This window comes from Bubalus kerabau, chromosome 1, assembly GCF_029407905.1.
Source record: "Bubalus kerabau isolate K-KA32 ecotype Philippines breed swamp buffalo chromosome 1, PCC_UOA_SB_1v2, whole genome shotgun sequence".
Classification (NCBI taxonomy): domain Eukaryota; kingdom Metazoa; phylum Chordata; class Mammalia; order Artiodactyla; family Bovidae; genus Bubalus; species Bubalus kerabau.
Window position 1 is genome coordinate 53,631,487 of NC_073624.1, and position 20,365 is coordinate 53,651,851.

Here is a 20,365-nt window from a genome sequence, read left to right on the forward strand (position 1 = left end):
AGCAACATAATGCTCGTACTTGGGGGAGGTAAATAAATGCTGTTTCAGTCTTTCTGAATAACCTGTCATTTCTTGGGAATCTTACTGACCTTTTACCTTTTCTGGAATTTTGAGAAAAGTCACAAAAAGTGTGTTCATGACCAAAGGCAAGGGAGACCACACCCAGTTAGCATTTTCATACATTCTATGCTCGGTTTGAAAAGTTCCTGTTAATCACTTTAATTTCAAGTAATTTATTTTGGTGGCTAGCTAAGCAAACTAATAAAAAACAGCAAACACTAATTCCTCAATTAAAATTTCACATATCTCTCAGGCAAAGTGAAAGATCTTATTATCCTCCTCAGTTTGTGTAATCTTTATTATAGCTCTATTCTTATTTGGGTGGCAAATAAGTGTTTTTCATGGCGCTGAAGTTAAGAACTACTTAGAGCTGAATGAACGCTACTTTGCCTATTTTTGTGTTTTTTTTTTTTTTTTCTGAGTGCACACAAGTTTAATTTCAGGCTTAGGTCTTTCTTACAAAAACCCCTGAAAAAGACATGATTTTGCCTCCCAGGAATTCAAGTCATTTTCCTTTTACTCTAATATGACTGTTCTAAAGTATACTATCAAATTTCAGAAACGTTATGGAAAATAAAATTAAAGATTTTCAAGTGGAATTAATGTATAAACAACCTATTCGAAGTGCTTGAAGAGCTATCCATCCTGTTCTTCAACTACTGAACTTTAAACAATGGGAATGTTATTTAACCCCGTTATGCCTCGTTGACCTCATTAGTAGAATGAGGCAATAATTGCAATATATAACCTGAGTGAATGTTTTTGTTTTACCTAACGGAATGATTATCAAATATACTTAAAGTATAACCTATCCAATCTAATGTTGATTGTCATTGACTTGCCCAATCAATGAATAAGAATCCTGTAGCTATAGATGCTTTCTCAAGTTGGCTTTCTCTGTCCTCTTGGGTTTTTAGTGTCTCTTAAGGACTGAAGTAAAGAAGGAAATGGCAACCCACTCCAGTGTTCTTGCCTGGAGAATCCCAGGGACGGGGGAGCCTGGTGGGCTGCTGTCTGTGGGGTCACACAGAGTCGGACGCGACTGAAGTGACTTAGCAGCAGCAGCAGCAAGGACTGAAAGTTGGGGAAAATGTGGGAACAGCTTTGGGGACATGATCTTTGGGAAAGCTGGTCAGAGCAGACCTGACTCCTTTAGGGCAAATTTAGACACCCCTCATCTTTTCTCTGAAATTACTGTGGTTAGATGTCTATAGCTTAAAAATGTATGTGTGTATAAAATAAAACATATATGTATCTGTGGTGGTGGTGGTTTAGTCAGTACTTCATGTTCGACTCTTGTGACACCATGGACTGTAGCCTGCCAGGCTCCTGTGTCCATGGGATTTCCCAGGCAAGAATACTAGAGTGGGTTGCCCTTCCCTTCTCCAGGAAATCTTCCTGACCCAGGGATTGAGCCTTCATTGGAGGCAGATTCTTTACTGCTAAGCCCCCAGGGGAAGCCCAGATGTATTTCTAGGAGGGTTTAAAAGCTAGGACTGTCAGTTCTTTTATCTTAATGTGAATGGATTTAGTCAGATTGCCTTCCTGCTGATCAGCTGCACTGAGAAAGTGGGAGTTCTGGTGTGAAGAGGGAGGGGAGAGGTTAGTGGTATGGGCTCAAGGAACATTTTGGAGGTTTGAGAAAAATTTGCTTGTTTCTAGAAGTGTGGGTGTTGAAAATGAAGATCTTCGGGCAGCATAAGGGGATTTGGAAGATGAGAAAAGAGAAGCAAGAATGAAAATTTGGAAGGGAAGGTTGTAGTATACAAAGATAGATTCAACTTGTTTAGTCATTTTTGCCCAAGAAAAATTCGAAAGGAGAAGTGGAAGGAAGAAACCTTAGCTTTCATGCCATTCCCTTCCCTTTTGTCCCACCCTGCTCCTGTATGTTGCTGTTCTCCTGGGACCCAGGAATCAGACTGGGATGACTGTAGTTACTATTCCTGATTACATCTCTTCTGTCTCCCGACTTTGCAGATTGAGGTCAGATTCATGAAGCCAGGTGAGAATTATAGTACTATAAAAATACAGTTCAATTTTCATTTCTGGTAAAGCTGGTTTGGAGAGTTTAGCTTAGACTCATATTTACTGTGTTCCTTCTTGCTTTATCTGCCCGGATGATTGTCTAACACCTAAAAAACTGCAGGTCTCTCCTGCAGGTACAGAAAGCCCTGTCTCAGAAACATTTCCTCATAGGATTTGGAAGGTAAAGGAAAACTTTCTCTTCTTGAAGACAGATAGATTCAAGAACCAGTGAGAGCTCAGGGGTGGGGCCTATCTGGAATATTGACCTTTATTCTTTTATTTCTCATGTATTATTTTTTTATTGGAGTATAATTGCTTTACAATGATGTATTAGTTTCTGCCGTACAACAAAGTGAATCAGCTATACGAATACATATATCACCTCCCTCTTGAATCTTCCTCCCCCATCCCCATCCCAACCCTCTAGGTTATCACAGAACTGAGCTCCATGTGCTATACTGCAGCTTCCCACTAGCTGTCTAATCTCATCTCAGCCATTAGCTAAGTCACTTTGCTCTAAGGAGTGAAGTGAAGTTCTCAGTCATGTCTGACTCTTTGAGACCCCATGGACTGTAGCCTACCACGCTCCTCTGTCCATGGGATTTTCCAGGCAAGAGTACTGGAGTGGGTTGCCATTTCCTTCTCTGGAGGATCTTCTTGACCCAGGGATTGAACCTGGGTCTACTGCATTGTAGGCGTACTCTTTACCGTTTGAGCCACCAGGGAAGTCCACTTTGCTCTAGAAGGAACTAACTGATAAAATAGGGAGAAAGCAAAGTGCCCCTTTAATCCTGTTTTCTCCTACTTAGAGGAGTGAAAGTTCTGTTGTCCTGGCAGAGAGGGAAATAAGCAGCTGTCCTCTCATCAGTTAAGTGTGTGTGGGGGTAATAGTATTTTGCAGGCTAGCTTAGGAGCCTAATCACCATTTATACAGTTGGAACTGAGCATATATTTTCCTTGGAACTAGCTAAACCTTTTAACAGTTTTTAAGTGGGTGCTCATTTCATCATGTGGTTAAATATTAACATATAGATTATTCAAGTCCATTTCCTCACTTGTTTTACTCCTCAAACATTGATTGAGGGCCTAATCTGTAGCAGGCACTGGGTGTGGCTCTCAGGATTTGGCAATGAACAAGAATGGGTCCTGATGCTCATGGGATTTACATCTTAGAAAGACAAAGTGAAAGTGACGTTGCTCAGTCTTGTCCGACTCTTTGCAACCCCATGGACTGTAACCTACCGGAATTCTCCGTCCATGGGATTTTCCAGGCAAGAGTACTGGAGTGGGTTGCCATTTAGAAAGACAGGCCATGTACAATTACAGTAAAGCTTAATGAACATTAGAAAGCATGGAGTATTAGGAACACAGAAGACAGAGAACTAATCCCAGAGGGTCAGGGAAGTGATGTTTATGAGCTCAGGTCACAAAGTAGAATAGGAAGTAGCCAGAAAAAAGGAAACAGTGAGGATGACCAAGAATGTTACAGACAGAAAAGAATGCATGGAAAGGCCTAGAAGTGAGAGAGAGAGTGTGCATGTGTGCTAAGTTGCTTCAGTTGTGTCTGACCCCATGTATAGACCCCATGGACTATAAAACCCCAGCAGACTACTCTGTCCATGGGATTCTCCAGGCAAGAATACTGGAGTGGGTTGCCATGCCCTCGTCCAGGGGATCTTCGGGGCCCAGGGATCAAACCCGTGTCTCCTGCATTTCCTGCATTGGCAGGTGTGTTCTTTACCACTAGTGCTACCTGGGAAGCTCGAGAGAGAGTGTGGTATATGCTAAAGTGCTATTTTTCAAACTGCAGTACCTAAGCACTGACCAGGAGATTATAAAATCAGTTCAGTGGTTGTGACCTGCATGTTTTTAAAAAGAAATAAAATAAAAAATAAATGTGTCATATATTGATACTTTAGTAAACGACAGTGTATAAAAGTTTGAAAATCCGTACAACAGAGGAAACAAGTGCAGTGTGACCACAACCCAAGATCTTGGGTAGGTGGGGATGATGACGCAAGATTTAGTTACCCTTTTCAAGATTTTCTTTTAAAGATTTTGGATTTCTCTTAAAGGAAATGAGAAGCCATCCAAAAGTTTTAGTGCCTGCATAAATTAATATTTTCTAAGGATCCCTATGAATACCTAGGTTTCCTTTATTCAAACATAAACGCCACCTTCCTTGGACTTGACAGGTATTCCAAAATCTGGTTCCAGTCTCTTTCTTCTAAAGCATATTTCTGTTTTTGAAATTGGAACTTCTCATTTCATAAAGATTTGTGGTTTACAAACATGCCTTTGCAGCAAGAGAGAGAGGCCCATGAGAGCAGATCTTTTTCTGTCTTGTTCACACAGAAACATAGTGCCCTGTGCCCGGCAGGGACTAAGCATATCTTTGCTGATAGAGTCTGAATACCCTTAAAATTAGAACTGTCACATAGTAGTAGAAATGACCTTGATTTTTCTAGCCATCCTTGCTTTTAGAACTTTTACATATTAGTATGAATGACCTTGACGTCTAGCAATCCTTGCTTTTGGAAAAAAGAAAAAGGGGTTATTAGAAATTCTTTTTGCCCAGTTGGAAACCTTAGTGATGGAACCCCATTGACTTATTTAAAAGATTATTTAGTAAAAAGTACTCTTATGCTGTATTAAAACAGTAATAGAGATAAGAAAAAGAACCACACACTTTCTGACTTTGGGGTTCCATCTTCCAGGGAGTACAGAGCATTAACCGATTCTTCACAGGCAGAGGCAATCTAGCAACCCTTTATATTTTGTTTGAACAGAGACAGGCATTCTCTGAGCCCTCACCAAAAGGTAGTTTTATAAAGATGGCTGGAAACAAGAGAGTAAATTAGGTCAAGATGTATCAATCATAGGAGCTTAATGGAGAGGCAACACAAAATAGATTTTGATCTTAGAAGTAAAAATAGAACATCCTTATACCCCATAGAACTTCCAAATAAGAATGTAATGATGTTAGTTTGTTGCCAGAGAATACTGTCACAGTACTGTGACTTCACAGGATTAGATTGTGAAACCCAACTGTGAAGAGAGATTCTTTCAGTGTATGGTTTTGATAAGTGGCAAGAGAAGTTATGAAAAATTCATGAAAGGTAGAGCACTTTCAAGTTCTGTTTCAGATTTCTCTTTAATACATTTTTCGAAATGTGGAAACTTTGCTGATTAGTTTGATAGATTAGATTTTATGTATCTTAATCATGAATGCTGGAATCAAAATTTTGCTACTGTAGAATGGCATTTAAAAAATACTCATTGAATTTTATATTTTTTTATGTTCTAGAGAGTCTTATTTTAAGCCATGTATTAACAGAACTTAGATGGAAACCATTAACTTGTATAAATTTGTCCTAAGCAAATCATTCTAAATATGGGAAAGTCTTATGCACAGAGATGTTCATTTTCATTGCGATGTAATTTAGTTTAAAAAGTATCCTGCAATTATAAGTAAGTGATTCATTAAAATGTAGCAATCCACTTGAAGAAATTGAACCATTAAAAAATGCTTTTTTTAGAGCAGTGGTGTCTTATTTATTTTTAAAGTCTAGAAAGTAAAAAGTGCTCAATATAAACAACAGTTCAAATAATATAAAAATATGCAAGATTTAAAAAGTGAAAATATTACTTCAAGTCCCTCCTTACTATGTTCCCCAGCCTAGGCCAACCCAGAGGTCAGTGCTCTGAGCCCTTTGGCATCTGTGCTTCCAGACATTTTTCTAACCCAGGGTTTTTCAGATTGTGGTCCAAGGAGGTCCTTTGGAATCTTCTCAAGTCAGATAAGGTGGGGACTGAGTGGGGCTTCAGAGTACCTGTTTTCTATCAATATAGTGGGGTTTCATGTCGGGTTTAATTTAAACACAGAATTCTCCTGCATTAAAATAAATGTTTAAAAACAAATCAGCCTAATTCAGAAAAGGAAATCCTAACCCCCCGGAAGGGAATTCCACGTCTTCGGTTTACCGTTTTTGCTGTTGATGATGTGGATCTTCTGCTCTGACCTGCCTGTTCATTTCCCCAGGATGTCTGCCTGGTTACCAGCCACCTTGTAAGAATGCACTTTCCCCTCTTTTTTCCCATCTCTCTAACTCTTACTTGTTATTTAAGGTTCAACTCATAATCGTTTCTTTCGCTCCTTTTAACATTTTTAGTGGACGCCACCTACGTAATACTGAATGGGGCTTCCTGGTGGCTCAGTGGTAAAGAATCTGCCTGCCAATGCAGGCAACACAGGTTGATTGGGAAAGATACCCTGGAGGAGGAAATGGCCACCCACTCCAGTATTCTTGCCTGAAAAATCCCATGGATAGTAGAGCCTGGCGGGCTACAGTCCATGGTGTTGCACAAGAGTCAGACACGACTTAGCGACTAAACAACAAGTGGGGAATATACAGAATTTTGTATCAAGAGTTCACAGACTAGTAAAAGGCAACTGAACTTCATATAAGTAAGTGCAATTACTGTAAACCAAGCGCATTTGAGGGGCAGATATTAAAGATATAAATATCCTCTTTTACACTATCTTTTATAGCACTTTTAAGTGTCTGACTCTTTGCGACCCTATGGACTGTAGCTAATCAGGTTCCTCTGTCCATGGATTTCTCCAGGCAAGAATACTGGAGTGTGGCACTTAAAAATGGTCAATTTATGGTATGATTACATTTCTGGGTCTTCAGTAACTGCTTGTTTATTGAGTAAGACAAGATAATGTACTTGTGAATTAGGGAGTGAGACATGGGAAGAAGCTGTTTCCATTCCTGAGCCATCAATTGTGTTCAAAGAGAGCTTGAATCCAGTTAATCCATCCAGTGCTGGGCATGAGTGGACTTGGGAGGAAGCGCTAGCAGGCCTTGGTCCTGTATTCCTCATCTCTGACCACTCCCACTGCTGTACGGGCGATGCCTGTCATTTCTTCTTTATCGTTAGCTGGTTCGAAAGTTGTGAATTTGAGTCCTGTGTCTTTATTTATTTTAAAAATATTTATGTATTTGTTTATTTTTGGCTATGCTGGGGCTTCATTGCTGCGCAGGCTTTCTCTAGTTGCAGAGAGCCGAGGATACTCCCTTGTTGCAGAGCACAGGCTCTCGGTGCGCAGGGTTCAGTAGTTGCGTCATGCGGGCTCCAGAGCACAGGCTCAGTAGTTGCCGCCCATGGGCTTCATTGCTTCTCAGAATGTGGAATCTTCCCGAATCAGGGATTGAACCCATGTCTCCTGCATTGGCAGGTAGAGTCTTTAGCACTGAGCCAGCAGGGAAGCCTGCTGCTGCTGCTAAGTCGCTTCAGTCGTGTCCGACTCTGTGCGACCCCATAGACGGCAGCCCACCAGGCTCCCCCGTCCCTGGGATTCTCCAGGCAAGAACACTGGAGTGGGTTGCCATTTCCTTCTCCAGTGCATGAAAGTGAAAAGGGAAAGTGAAGTCGCTCAGTCGTGTCCAACTCTTCGCGACCCCATGGACTGCAGCCCGCCAGGCCCCTCCGTCCATGGGATTTTCCAGGCTCTTTATTTTACTTTATAACTTGGGCATATTACTTAACCTCTCTGAGACTCAGTTTCCTGAGCTGTGGTGTATGAACATGTCTATCTCCTAGGTTTTCAGAAAAGATTACACAAGTACATACCAACGAAGTCTCTTTTTGCTTTCAGTGGTTTTGTTGTCTTAGCAGAAGGTCCCCAGCCTTTTTGGCACCAGGGACTGGTTTTGTGGAAGACAGTTTTTCCACAGATCGGGGATGGGGTGGGGGTGGTTTTGGGATGATTCAAGTGCATTACATTTATTGTTTACTTTATTTCTATTATTACTATATCAGCTCCACTCAGATTATCAGGTATTAGATCCCAGAGGTTGGGAACCCCTGTTCTAAAGAATGAGTGATTGTTCTCCTTTCTTTTGGGTTTAAGTTTTGAAATATTTTGTAGGACGTATGGATTAGACTCTAGTTCTTTTTTTTTTTTTTTTTTTTTCTGGCCATGCCATACGTCTTTCAGGATCTTAGGTCCCAGACCAGGGATTGAACCTGCGCCCCTTGCACTGAAAGCATGAAGTTCTAACCACTGAACTGCCAGGGAAATCCCTGACTAGTTCTTTGAAGAAGTGTATTTTTGTTTGTTTGTTTTTTTTTAGTTCAAGAGTGGCTTTTTGATAAGCTATTCATATTCCTGGTAAGGTACAAATAAACAGTATAGGAAGGTAATAAGGCCAACATTTAGTGGAGAAAAATCTTTTTCATTATTAGCCAGTGTATTCTCCTGGGATTTTAAGCAGACTGTCATATCTATGATCAAGAAAGCAAAATTAACAGGTAGTACCAGAGTCCAATGGAGAAGGCGATGGCACCCCACTCCAGTACTCTTGCCTGGAAAATTCCATGAACGGAGGAGCCTGGTAGGCTGCAGTCCATGGGGTCGCGAAGAGTCGGACACGACTGAGCGACTTCACTTTCCCTTTTCACTTTCATGCATTGGAGAAGGAAATGGCAACCCACTCCAGCGTTCTTGCCTGGAGAATCCCAGGGATGGCGGAGCCTGGCGGGCTTCCGTCTATGGGGTCACACAGAGACGGACACGACTGAACAGACTTAGCAGCAGCAGCAGCAACTGGAGTCCAAAGCCTGGCCTCCTTGCTTCATTTTATGTGCCGCTTTCCTCTATCTTTTACATAACAAACAAAGAATTTTTATGGTAACATTCTAGTACTCTTGGAAAAAGAAAAGTCGGAAAATTCTTGTCTGTTATTTCTGAATTGTGGGTTTCAGAATAACCCCAGGCAAACTCATGATGGATTCTTTGGAATATTTCTTGCTCTGGTTGAGCAGGCTTAGTCCTGTAATCTAGAATGAACCTTACAGTGATGGTTTAAGGTTGTTTGTTTTATTTGTAAATTATAAAAATGTTACTTAGATATCTTTTTAGAAGTAAAAATGTACATTAGATGTGATATTTAAATTTAGCAACAGGATTAGAGCTACTTCCTATTCCAGGTTTCATTTTCTTTTTTTCTTTTAGGAGATTGTGGTTTCCCGAAGACCTGTGTTGTTCAGTATCTATAATATGTACCATCTGGTCTCTATATATACTAGTCATTATAGATATATAATATTTTATAGCATGCTGGCAGTTTAATAAAAAGTAGGATGAGGACAGTGTACAAAATGTAAATATTAAACTTCAGTTGACTTTTTAGAGAAAGTTGAAACAAAACAGTTGATCTCAAAATTATAAGGCAGGGGTTTAATATAACAATGTGTAAGTGGTATATTCCTAATTATGGGGAGAAAGAGGTAGAAAGTTAGATTATGAGTCCTTTATAAAAAGTGTAGAGTAACAATGATGAGTAATGATGATGATAACTAGCTAGTATTTATTGAAGACTCAATACACTGTTCTACGCATATTACATGTAGTAAAGTACTTAATCTTCACAGTAACGTGTGGAGGAGATATTTTTACCTTGAAGAAACTGAGGAATAGAGGCATAAGTCCCATAGCTAGTGAAAGTCAGAATTTAACCCAAACCAGGGTTTCCCTGGTGGCTCAGTTGTAAAAAATCCTCCTGCAATGCAGTACACGTGGGTTCAATGCCAGCCTGGGTTGAGAAGATGCCCTGGAGGAAGAAATGGCAACCCACTTCAGTATTCTTGCCTGGGAAATCCCATGGACAGAGAAGCCTAGTGGGCTGCAGTCCAGGGGGTTGAAAAAGAGACACCACTTACTGACTAAACAACAACAACAAAGTTTGACTTTGGAGGCCAACCTCTTAGCCACTGTCAGTATCCTTAGTGTGTTGACACTTCTTCACATTTAATTTTTTGCAAGCAAATCATCTCTCTTAATTGAAGTGTGAAGATTTGCTGAATAAGTCACTTGAAATTTCCTCATAAAACCATGCAATGCAAATCATGTTATCAGTTTATTCATCTAATGAAAGCATGCCAAATATCTCAGGAAGCTTTGTACTGTTTCAAACACGGCATAAAGCATTTGCCAGTGATTCCACGTGAATAATACAACTTTGAACAAGCAGTTAATATTGTCCCTTTCAAAATGTGTTAGACTGAAATCTGTGTATTCAAGTCTGAGATTTTGATTATGCATAGATTTTATCATCTGAATTTAAACTCATATTGTTCCTTGGAAAAAAGCCTATTCTTTCCTCAATCTCTGGGGGCAGTGCTTAATAGACAGTCTTGCTTCCCTGGTGACTCAGATGGTGAAGAATGTGCCTGTAATGCGGGAGACCTGGGTTTGATTCCTGGGTCAGGAAGATCCTCTGGAGAAGGACATGGCAACCCACTCCGGTATTCTTGCCTGGAGAATCCCCACGGACAGAGGAGCCTGGCGGGCTGCAGTACATGGGGTCGCAAAGAGCTGGACACGACTGAGCAACTAAGCACACACACAAGCATGTGGTTGAGCATTAGTGAGGGGCACCAAAAACACAAAAACATTTAAATAATGTTTTGTAATTTTTTATATGTATATATATATCTCAATTATTTTCCATTATAGGTTATTACAAGATATTGAATATAGTTTCCTGTGCTAAATAGTAGGTCCTTGTGGCTTATCTGTTTTATGTATAGTGGTTTGTATCTGTTAATCTCATACTTCTAGTTTATCACTTCCCCTCCCTCCCTTCCCCTTTGGTAACCATGTGCTTGTTTTCTATGATTGTGAGTCTGTTTCTGCTTTGTTTACAGATTCATTTGTATTATTTTTTAAGATTTCACATATAGTGATATCATATGTTTGTTTTTCTCTGACTTACTTCACTCAGTATAATCTCTAGGTCCATCCGTGTTGCTGCAAATGGCATTCTTTCTTTCTTTTTATTACATTCATCATTGAATAATATCCATTAATCTGTCAGTGAACATTTAGGTTGTTTCCATGTCTTGGCTATTATAAATAGTACTGCTATGAACACTGAGGTGAGTTAGAATTTTCATATAGTCTGGATATTATACTCAGGAGTGAGACTGCTAGATCGTATGGTAACTCTATTTTTAGTTCTTTTTAAGGAACCTCCATATTATTTTCCATAGTGACTGCACCAATTTACATTCCCACAAAAAACAACAACAACAAAACACTGTAGGAGGCTTCACTTTTCTGCACACCCTCTTCAGCGTTTATTATTTTTAGACTTTTTGATGGTGGCCATTCTGACCAGTGTGAAATGATACTTCCTTGTGGTTTTGATTTGCATCTCCCTAATATGTTATAAAGTAATGCTCAAAATGCTCCAAGCCAGGCTTCAGCAATATGTGAACCCTGAACTTCCTGATGTTCAAGCTGGTTTTAGAAAAGGCAGAGGAACCAGAGACCAAATTGCCAACATCCGCTGGATCATGGAAAAAGCAAGAGAGTTCCAGAAAAACATTTTTTCTGCTTTATTGATTATGCCAAAGCCTTTGACTGTGTGGATCACAATAAACTGTGGAAAATTCTGAAAGAGAGGGGAATACCAGACCACCTGACCTGCCTCTTGAGAAATTTGTATGCAGGTCAGGAAGCAACAGTTAGAACTGGACATGGAACAACAGATTGGTTCCAAATAGGAAAAGGAGTACATCAAGCCTGTGTATTGTCCCCCTGCTTATTTAACTTCTATGCAGAGTACATCATGAGAAATGCTGGGCTGGAAGAAGCACAAGCTGGAATCAAGATTGCCGGGAGAAATATCAATAACCTCAGATATGCAGATGACACCACCCTTATGGCAGAAAGTGAAGAGGAACTCAAAAGGCTCTTGATGAAGGTGAAAGTGGAGAGTGAAAAAGTTGGCTTAAAGCTCAACATTCAGAAAACGAAGACCAGATGGCATCTGGTCCCATCACTTCATGGCAAACAGATGGGGAAACAGTAGAAACAGTGTCAGACTTTATTTTTTTGGGCTCCAGAATCACTGCAGATGGTGACTGCAGCCATGAAATTAAAAGACGCTTACTCCTTGGAAGAAAAGTTATGACCAACCTAGATAGCATACTCAAAAGCAGAGACATTACTTTGCCAACAAAGGTCCGTCTAGTCAAGGCTATGGTTTTTCCTGTGGTCGTGTATGGATGTGAGAGTTGGACTGTGAAGAAAGCTGAGTGCTGAAGAATTGATGCTTTTGAACTGTGGTGTTGGAGAAGACTCTTGAGAGTCCCTTGGACTGCAAGGAGATCCAACCAGTCCATTCTGAAGGAGATCAGCCCTGGGATTTCTTTGGAGGGAATGATGCTAAAGCTGAAACTCCAGTACTTTGGCCACCTCATGCAAAGAGTTGACTCATTGGAAAAGACTCTGATGCTGGGAGGGATTAGGGGCAGGAGGAGAAGGGGACGACAGAGGATGAAATGGCTGGATGGCATCACTGACTCGATGGACGTGAGTCTGAGTGAACTCCGGGAGTTGGTGATGGACAGGGAGGCCTGCTGTGCTGCGATTCATGGGGTCGCAAAGAGTCGGACACGACTGAGCGACTGAACTGAACTGAACTGAATATGTTGTTGCCTGTTGGCCATCTGTTAATATTTTGTAGTCTTTAAAGAAACAATGAGATGGTCTTTCTAGGAAAAGTCACAGCTTGTTATGACTCTTACTTTGTTTGGAGTTATTATCATTTTGAATTATTGAGGGAAAGTCCATTTTGAATTATATGTGATGGATCATGGGAGAGACACACCATGGACTTGGTGGCACCCTGGCCCTGCCTTGGAGCTTGGTGGGGTAGATGCAGTTATGTATCCATGATCATCTAACAATATAAAATATAAATGAAATCACTTCTACGAATACAGCAGAATGTTCATTTCGTGGAAGCTGTTAAGGATGTGTTAATGAATGAAGACTATTGCCTTTTAGTCGTGTTCCTGTTGGGAAACTGTGGAGGGGGATAAAGTAGGAAAAATAAATTTTAGAGCCCCTGAGAGTTTTAGAAAGAGGAAATTATAAGTAGCTGTTAAAAATAACTTTGTAGAATACTGATAAGAAAGTCTTTTGATATTTTACAAAATGCAAAAGCAGGATGCCAAACAGTGTTATAATATGAGTGTATTTTTGATTTAAACATATATGTATATATAGAAAAAATATAGCAAAGTTATCATATATACTATTATATCATCAGTGATTATCTCTGGATGGTGGGTTTCTAAAATAATTCTTGTTTGTCCTTTGGGCTTCTCCACCCCCCCCCCCTTTTTTTTTAATTTAACACATATTCTGTGAAAAACAGAATATGTGCCAGTGGACATCAGAAACACCATTTCAAATGAGCTGAGAAAGAAAGGTAGTCAGGTTATTTTAACTACCTGAGGATAGTTTTAGTTTGAACTCCAAGTTGGTCAAATGAGCTGAGAAAGAAAGGTAGTCAGGTTATTTTAACTACCTGAGGATAGTTTTAGTTTGAACTCCAAGTTGGACTTAAAGCCTTTGGGCTCCTTTTTTTTTTTTTTTTAAGTGGTATTTGAACAAGAAAGTATGCAGCCCTGACCAAAGGGTAGAGACATGGTTACAGAGAGTACAGATACTGAAAGAGTTAGATCATTCTTTGAGGTTGATGCCAAAATAGTTGACTAATGTAACACCGTGTACCTGTGGTTCACCTTTTCTGCGAAGAGTCTCTTGCCGTGAGTTTGTGTGCTTGAGTGAGCTTCACATCACCATGTACCAGGGAGCAGTATTGAGCAAAAGTCCAGTTTGGGAACATGGAAGATTGGCTCATCTCCCTGGGTGATGCCATGGTGAAGGTGTCCCAGGGAGGGAAGGTGATGCTAGATCGATGTGGGGGCTGTCCTGTTCCATCACCTAGTGGAAGGTAGAGTAATTTACTGTGGCCTGCTCGTCTGGGTGTAATGTGCCACTTCACCTCTGGGATGGGGGAAGGAACCAGGGTCCCTAGAGGACCAGAAGTGCTCTGAGTAAATACTGGGAATGGAATCACCGTGAAAATGATGGGGCACTCTTGGTCTTCAAAGAAAGAAAAATGTTAACCTTACCCGTGGCATATCATGTTTCCCTTTGTCTTTTCTTAGAAGATTTTTGTTTGACACGTGATTATCTTTTCTGTACTTTACAATTCTGGAAGATTTTATATTCAGCTTTGAGTTTAATTATGCAAAGAATAAAACATATCTTTAAGTTGTCTGCAGAACTGTGTTCAGATTTTTCAAACTGAATTCTCTTTAAGAGTATAAGGATGTATTAAGGCTAAAATATGGAAGTATACTCTAGAGAGTTCTGAATAATAATTTCTCCTCATTTGAAATGCTGGAGTTCATCTTATCCTATTATGTTACCTAGTATCTATATTTAAGTATTTCAGATTTATGAATGCCAGAGAAAACCAGTAAGGAAATGTGTTATTTATGTTTCATTCTCATGTACACTACCTTTTACACAAAGGTGTTGAGTCACTTTATAAAAACAGCTACAAGAAGTACTGGTTTTAAAAAAAAGTGATGAAGGCAGTACAGGAGAAAATAAAACTAAGAATGTAACATTCAGTTCAGTTCAGTTCAGTCGTTCAGTGGTGTCCAACTCTTTGCGACCCCATGAATCACAGCACACCAGGCCTCCCTGACCATCACCAACTCCCGGAGTTCACTCAAACTCATGTCCATTGAGTCGGTGATGCCATCCAGCCATCTCATCCTCTGTCGTCCCCTTCTCCTCCTGCCCCCAATCCCTCCCAGCATCAGGGTCTTTTCCAGTGAGTCAACTCTTCGCATGCGGTGGCCAAAGTATTAAGGTGAATAAATTGATCATAAATTTGAGTTTCAGATGTGGCTGTTAAGTTTCCTGTTGCTGAAGTAAGGTAAAAGGGTGGCTCAGTCTTTGTTTTGTTTTGTTTTGTTGGCCATGTGGCTTGTGGGATCCCAGTTCTTCAACCAGGAGACCAAGGATTGAACTTGGGTGGCCTGGAGTGGGAGCTGGGAGTCCTAACCACTGGCCCACCAGGGAAGTCTAAAGGGTGGCTCAATCTTTATTAAAGAAAAAGAACAATGCCAGTTTTCAGTAGCAAGGCTTTCTGTAGTATAATTTTTAAGTAAAGTTTTATGTGATTTTCTCTAGGGATGATTGATAAGGTGACGCTCTTAGCAATGTGTGCTCAGTTACTCAGTCATGTCCAACTCTGCGACCCCATGAACTGTAGCCTACCAAGCTCCTCTGTCCATGGAATTTTCCAAGCAAGAATACTGGAGCGAGTTGTCATTTCTTACTGTAGTTGATCTTCCTACCCAGGGACTGAACCTGCATTGCCTGCTTTGGCAGGTGGAGTCTTTACCACTGAGCTACCTCTGAAGCCTGTTCTTAGCCATAGTGTGCAGGAAATTAATGAATGTCAATTGCAAGTTAATTGCAAGAGCATCATTAATTGGTAGTTTTTTTTTAATAAGATACATGTAAGAAATGTTTTAAAGTGGGAGAAATATACTTTTTTTGTTGCTTAAAAGCAGTTTCTCTACTTCAAAACAGATTTCTGTGCTTTAACTTCTTTGTTATTTGACCATTAACTGAATTATTTCAAACAGTAGTACTGATATTTCTGATTATTGTCTACTACCTGTATTATTGTTGTTAAGTCCGACTCTTTGAGGCCCCCCTGGACTACAGCATGCCAGGCTTCCCTGTCCTTCACTATCTCTCAGAGTTTGCTCAAACTCTTGTCCATTGAGTCAGTGATGCCATCCAACCATCTCATCCTCTGCTGTCCCCTTCTCATCCTCCCCTCAATCTTTCCCAGGATCAGGGTCTTTTCCATTGAGTTGGCTTCAAATTAGAGCTTCAGCTTCAGCATCAGTTCTTCCAATGAATATTCGGGGTTGATTTCCTTTAGGATTGACTGGTTTGATCTCCTTGCTGTCCAAGGGACTCTCAAGAGTCTTTTCCAGCACCACAATTCGGAAGCATCAATTCTTTGGCACTCAGCCTTGTTTATGGTCCAGCTCTCAAGTCGATACATGACTAATGGAAAAACCATAGCTTTGACTATAGATATTTGTTGGTAAAGTGATGTTTCTGCTTTTTAAAACACTGTCTAGGTTTGTCATAGCTTTTCTTCCAAAGAGCAAGTGTCTTTTAATTTCATGGCTGCAGTTACCATATTATAAAAATATTTATGTATTGTTATTAATCTAACCAAAATATCTAGTAAAATGATTTGTTTTTCACTTTTCAGTTGGTTTGGTAGGGCTAAATATAATCTAACTGTTGGCAGTTGATAGAATAGACTGTTTTGTTTATGCAATACACTTTGTTCTTTGGATGCACACTCTATTTATTCTGTCAACATTTTCTCAATAAGCAGAAATGGTTCCACTGTGGATTTTGTTTTAGTTGATTCATTGGCTTGTCTTTGATGTATCCTTCTTCCAAATAAAGCATTCTTTTAAAAGTGACTTTTTTTTTTTAAGTGGGATTGAGGGTTGTGATTCTGAAAACAAAATCACTTGTCTGGGTCTGGTTTCCTTTGAAAAATTATTTGAAGTGTATTGAGGATTTATTATACAGAGGATTTATTATACCCACTGGTTGTTTCTCTGGACTCAAATTCTTTACAAATGTTTAGCTGTCTTTTAGGCCTGTAGAAACTTTGTTACTTTTTTCTATCTGTGGGTAGCCTTAGAATGACTGACTGTTTTATGGAATCAGCTAGCTTTTGGATAGCAGGAGCTGAATCATTCCCATGATTTCTCAAGCTTTTGTGTTTGTTAGAGACTCTCAGGACCGCCAAATCAATAAAGTTTGACATCACTACCTATTACATAAATGAAACCTGTGTGAATGCTTAAATTCACTTTAAGTAGACAGTTTTCAGTTTAAATAAAAAAACTCTCTTTTTTTTTTTTTTTTTTTTTTTTTTAGGAGCTAACTCTGTGCATTTGAGCCAAAACAAAAAAGGAGTTGGGGAGAGATACTTCATTCTACTTTAGAGGTGAGCCTTTTCATCAGGGAGGACAGTATTTGTGAGGTAGCATGTTTTATATTTCAATTTCCAAGTACTTTAAATGCCCTGAACATTGTTAGAAATCGTGAGATAAGATAATGTGGATTGCTATTGTTTGGACCAGTTTGAGACTTACACCACATGGAGTTTATGGGATAGTTACTGACTGGACGCACCTTTGTTGTTTAGAATCGTTGCCTTGGGATTGTTCCTTTTCCTTGGTTAACTGCAGGAAATGGGCAAAAAACAGATCCATACATTTGTTTTTTTCCTAGTCGTGTGGTTCCCTCCGTAGGTTGTGCCTGACTTTTTGCAGCCCCATAGACTGGAGCATGCCAGGCTTCAGTGTCCTTCACTGTGTCCCAGAGTTTACTCAAACTCTGTCCATTGAGTCAGTGATGCCATCCAAACATTTCATCCTCTGTCATCCCCTTCTCGTCTTGCCTTCAGTCTTTCCCAGCATCTGGGTCTTTTCCAGTGAGTCAGTTCTTTGTATCAGGTGGACAAAGTATTGAAGCTTCAGCTTCAGCATCGGTCCTTCCAGTGAATATTCAGGGTTGATTTCCTTTAGGACTGACTGGTTTGATCTCCTTGCTGTCTAAGGGAATCTCAATACTTTTCTCCAACACCACAATTTGAAAGCATTGATTCTTTGGTGCTTAGCCTTCTTTTATTATCCAACTCTCACATCCATACGTGACTACTGGAAAAACCAACTGGATACTATGAATTATATATACCTCTGCCAAGCAGCAGTAATATTGGTACATTTGGAGTTCTGGAGACTTCTTTTTCATTGCCATATTTATTTTTAACTTTTGAGGGTCAAGTGATATAGCAAGTATCATCAGAAAAAGAAGATGTTCTCTTTGCCCTGTAGGAATTGGCAATGGGAAACCAAATGGATACCTTTTATTTTTAAAAAATTCTTTTAAAACTGTACATGATAGGAAGATTGTTTACTGTTTTGGACATTTAATTTTGACTGTGGTTTTTTTTTTCCTGTCTTTACCCTGAACTCTACATTAATTTAGGTAGATTTCTCTGAGGTGGTCAATTTTTATGGTGACCTTTCGAATGAGGCCAAAGTTCCAGAACATTAGGAACAGTTAGTAGAAAGTATAGGGACAACTGAATAAAAGAAATTTGGTTGAATAGAGAAAGCTTAAAGAAGAATAAGAGATAATAATTTAGCTGATTTAGGAAATTGAGTAGAAAAAATTAGTTTGAAACTATTAGGAACCCCAAATCAGCATGTAGGGACCCCTGTGGATGAGAATAGTGAAATCAAAGGGTTTAAAATGAGAAATGATGGGCCTTTCCTGGCAGTCCAGTGGTTAAAACTCCACACCCCTAATGCAGGGGGCCTGGATTCGATCCCTGGTACAGAAACAAGATCCTGCATGCTGATAGCACTGCCAAAAAAAAAAAATTTTTTAATGAGATTTGATTTTAGTAGTAGCTGTTGGACTAGCTCAAATGAGGAATAGAGCTCTTCAGTATGATTTAGTGGTCAAGGCTGTGATAGCCATGCTTGGGACTAGGGTGACCTTGTGGGTTCTGATGTGTTCTCCAGGAAGAAGGGTTTGACAGTGAGTTTATGGTACGACAGCAGAAAGCTGGCATCAGAGTGAACATGAGAAAACCAAAGGTGGGATTGTTTAAGAGCTGTCTGGGATATGTGTTGAGAAAAGTGATTTGATGGTCAATTCTTCAGGAAAATGGAGTTTGGGGATAAGAAATGGAGAAGCTAAGGAATTCAAGTGACCAAACTGGGTATCGAAAAGACTATTGAGAGTTTTAAAAATAGTTTTTGCTTAAATGGAAATAGTAATCATTGAAATCAATGAGGATTTATGTTTACATAGGTTTTATTCTTTAAATGGAAATAGTGAAAGAAAACGGATCAGCCATGAAGGCAGCCTGCTGTTTGGGTGCTGCAAAAAAGCAAATTATTATAAATAGATATAATCCTTCTTTGTGAACCTGCTATCCAGTGAAACAAGTCAGTACTTACTGGGTATCGTTGAAAAAAATGTGCCAAAAAAATTTTTTTAATAAGAAAATAATTTGTACAACATCAGCTAAGGTCTCATTTTGTCTGGCATGATGTTTCTGAAATCTGACTTAACTGACCACATAATACATCCTGTTTGGTGACTATCTGCATCTTCTAACAAACAGAGATGCAGAATACATATATTCAGAGGAAGTGAAAAGCAGAATGCACACTTGGAGAGTGGCAAAACTAAGAATACATAATAACCATAATCTGCCTTGACTTCTAGGTCATTTGGTGTGAATATATGTGTGTGACAGTGCTGTGACAAGTTTTGAGATTTTTGTCTACTTTCATCTTTTTGTTCTAATGGGAAGATTAAGTATTAAACTTCCATTTATTGCCTTTCTTAGTAATGAGGTGTGACATAAGTCTGCTAACTCAGCTGCTCTGATGAATTTTTCAAGTGTATTATTTAACCTTTACAAAGGAACAGATTGCCTCCTCCAGCACAATGGGCAGATTTTCTCCAAGATACTGATTTAGTAAATCAGCACACATACAATTCTTTTTCTTAACTTAAAAAACAAGCAATTTTAACATTATTATTATTTTTGTAACTGCAGTTGAATTAGTCAGGACTGTCTAATATTAGTTTGTTTTCCTTTAAGTCAGTGATTCCCTAACACAACTCTCTGATTAATGTTGGCCCATGACAGAGGTTCCACAGGAAGCAAGGAGTGAGTTCTTAATAAATCTAAATGTATTCGATGGAAAGGCTTTTAGTCTAAGAGTCTGTCCTTTCTACTTGTTTGGTGTTAAAATGTGCATTTATATTTTAAAGGAAAAAATCATTGTTAACTTGATAAAGTTTGAGGGGAAATGTGGTTAACGAGATCTAAATGTTTGGAAAACACTTTTAAAGCTCTTTAACCATAGATGGAATCCTTACATGCTCAGTATATCAGAGAGACTCTATTAAACTAAAATAGATGGGAATATTTGGGTCAGATTCTTTTTTAAGATGCCTGCTTTTGAGTTTAGTTTTCATTAAATCTTGCTGTGGTAGTAAACAATCCTGAACCCTCGGTGGCTTTCAGCAGCAAAGCTTTCTTTCTCTCCTCCTACATGTTGCCCGTAGGTTGCTGCAGATGAGCTTCAGTACCTGCAGCTCTGGGTGTTATCTTTGTCCCAGGACCCAGTCTGAACCTTGGACATGTCGTTCCCATGTCGGAGGGAAAAGAAGGCAGAGTTGAACTGCTTCTGTTTGTAGATGTTGTTGCTTCCTGAGTCGTCTGCCCACACTTGATGTCAGTAGAGATGAGGC

General features: G+C 39.5%; 2 protein-coding genes across 12 annotated transcripts in view; one reads left to right on the top strand and one right to left on the bottom strand.

The window, feature by feature from the left end:
- NOPCHAP1 (NOP protein chaperone 1) overlaps positions 1-20,365 on the bottom strand; it is a 256,395-nt gene that overhangs the window by 33,743 nt on the left and 202,287 nt on the right. The window lies entirely within an intron of this gene.
- SLC41A2 (solute carrier family 41 member 2) overlaps positions 1-20,365 on the top strand; it is a 151,882-nt gene that overhangs the window by 6,946 nt on the left and 124,571 nt on the right. For 7 of the 11 annotated variants that reach the window (XM_055574903.1, XM_055574905.1, XM_055574906.1 and 4 more), the window contains one exon: positions 16,958-17,027. The exons of the other annotated variants lie outside the window; for them this stretch is intronic. The gene's annotated coding sequence lies outside the window, so the exon portion shown is untranslated. The remainder of the gene's footprint in view (positions 1-16,957; positions 17,028-20,365) is intronic. 11 annotated transcript variants of the gene reach the window in all.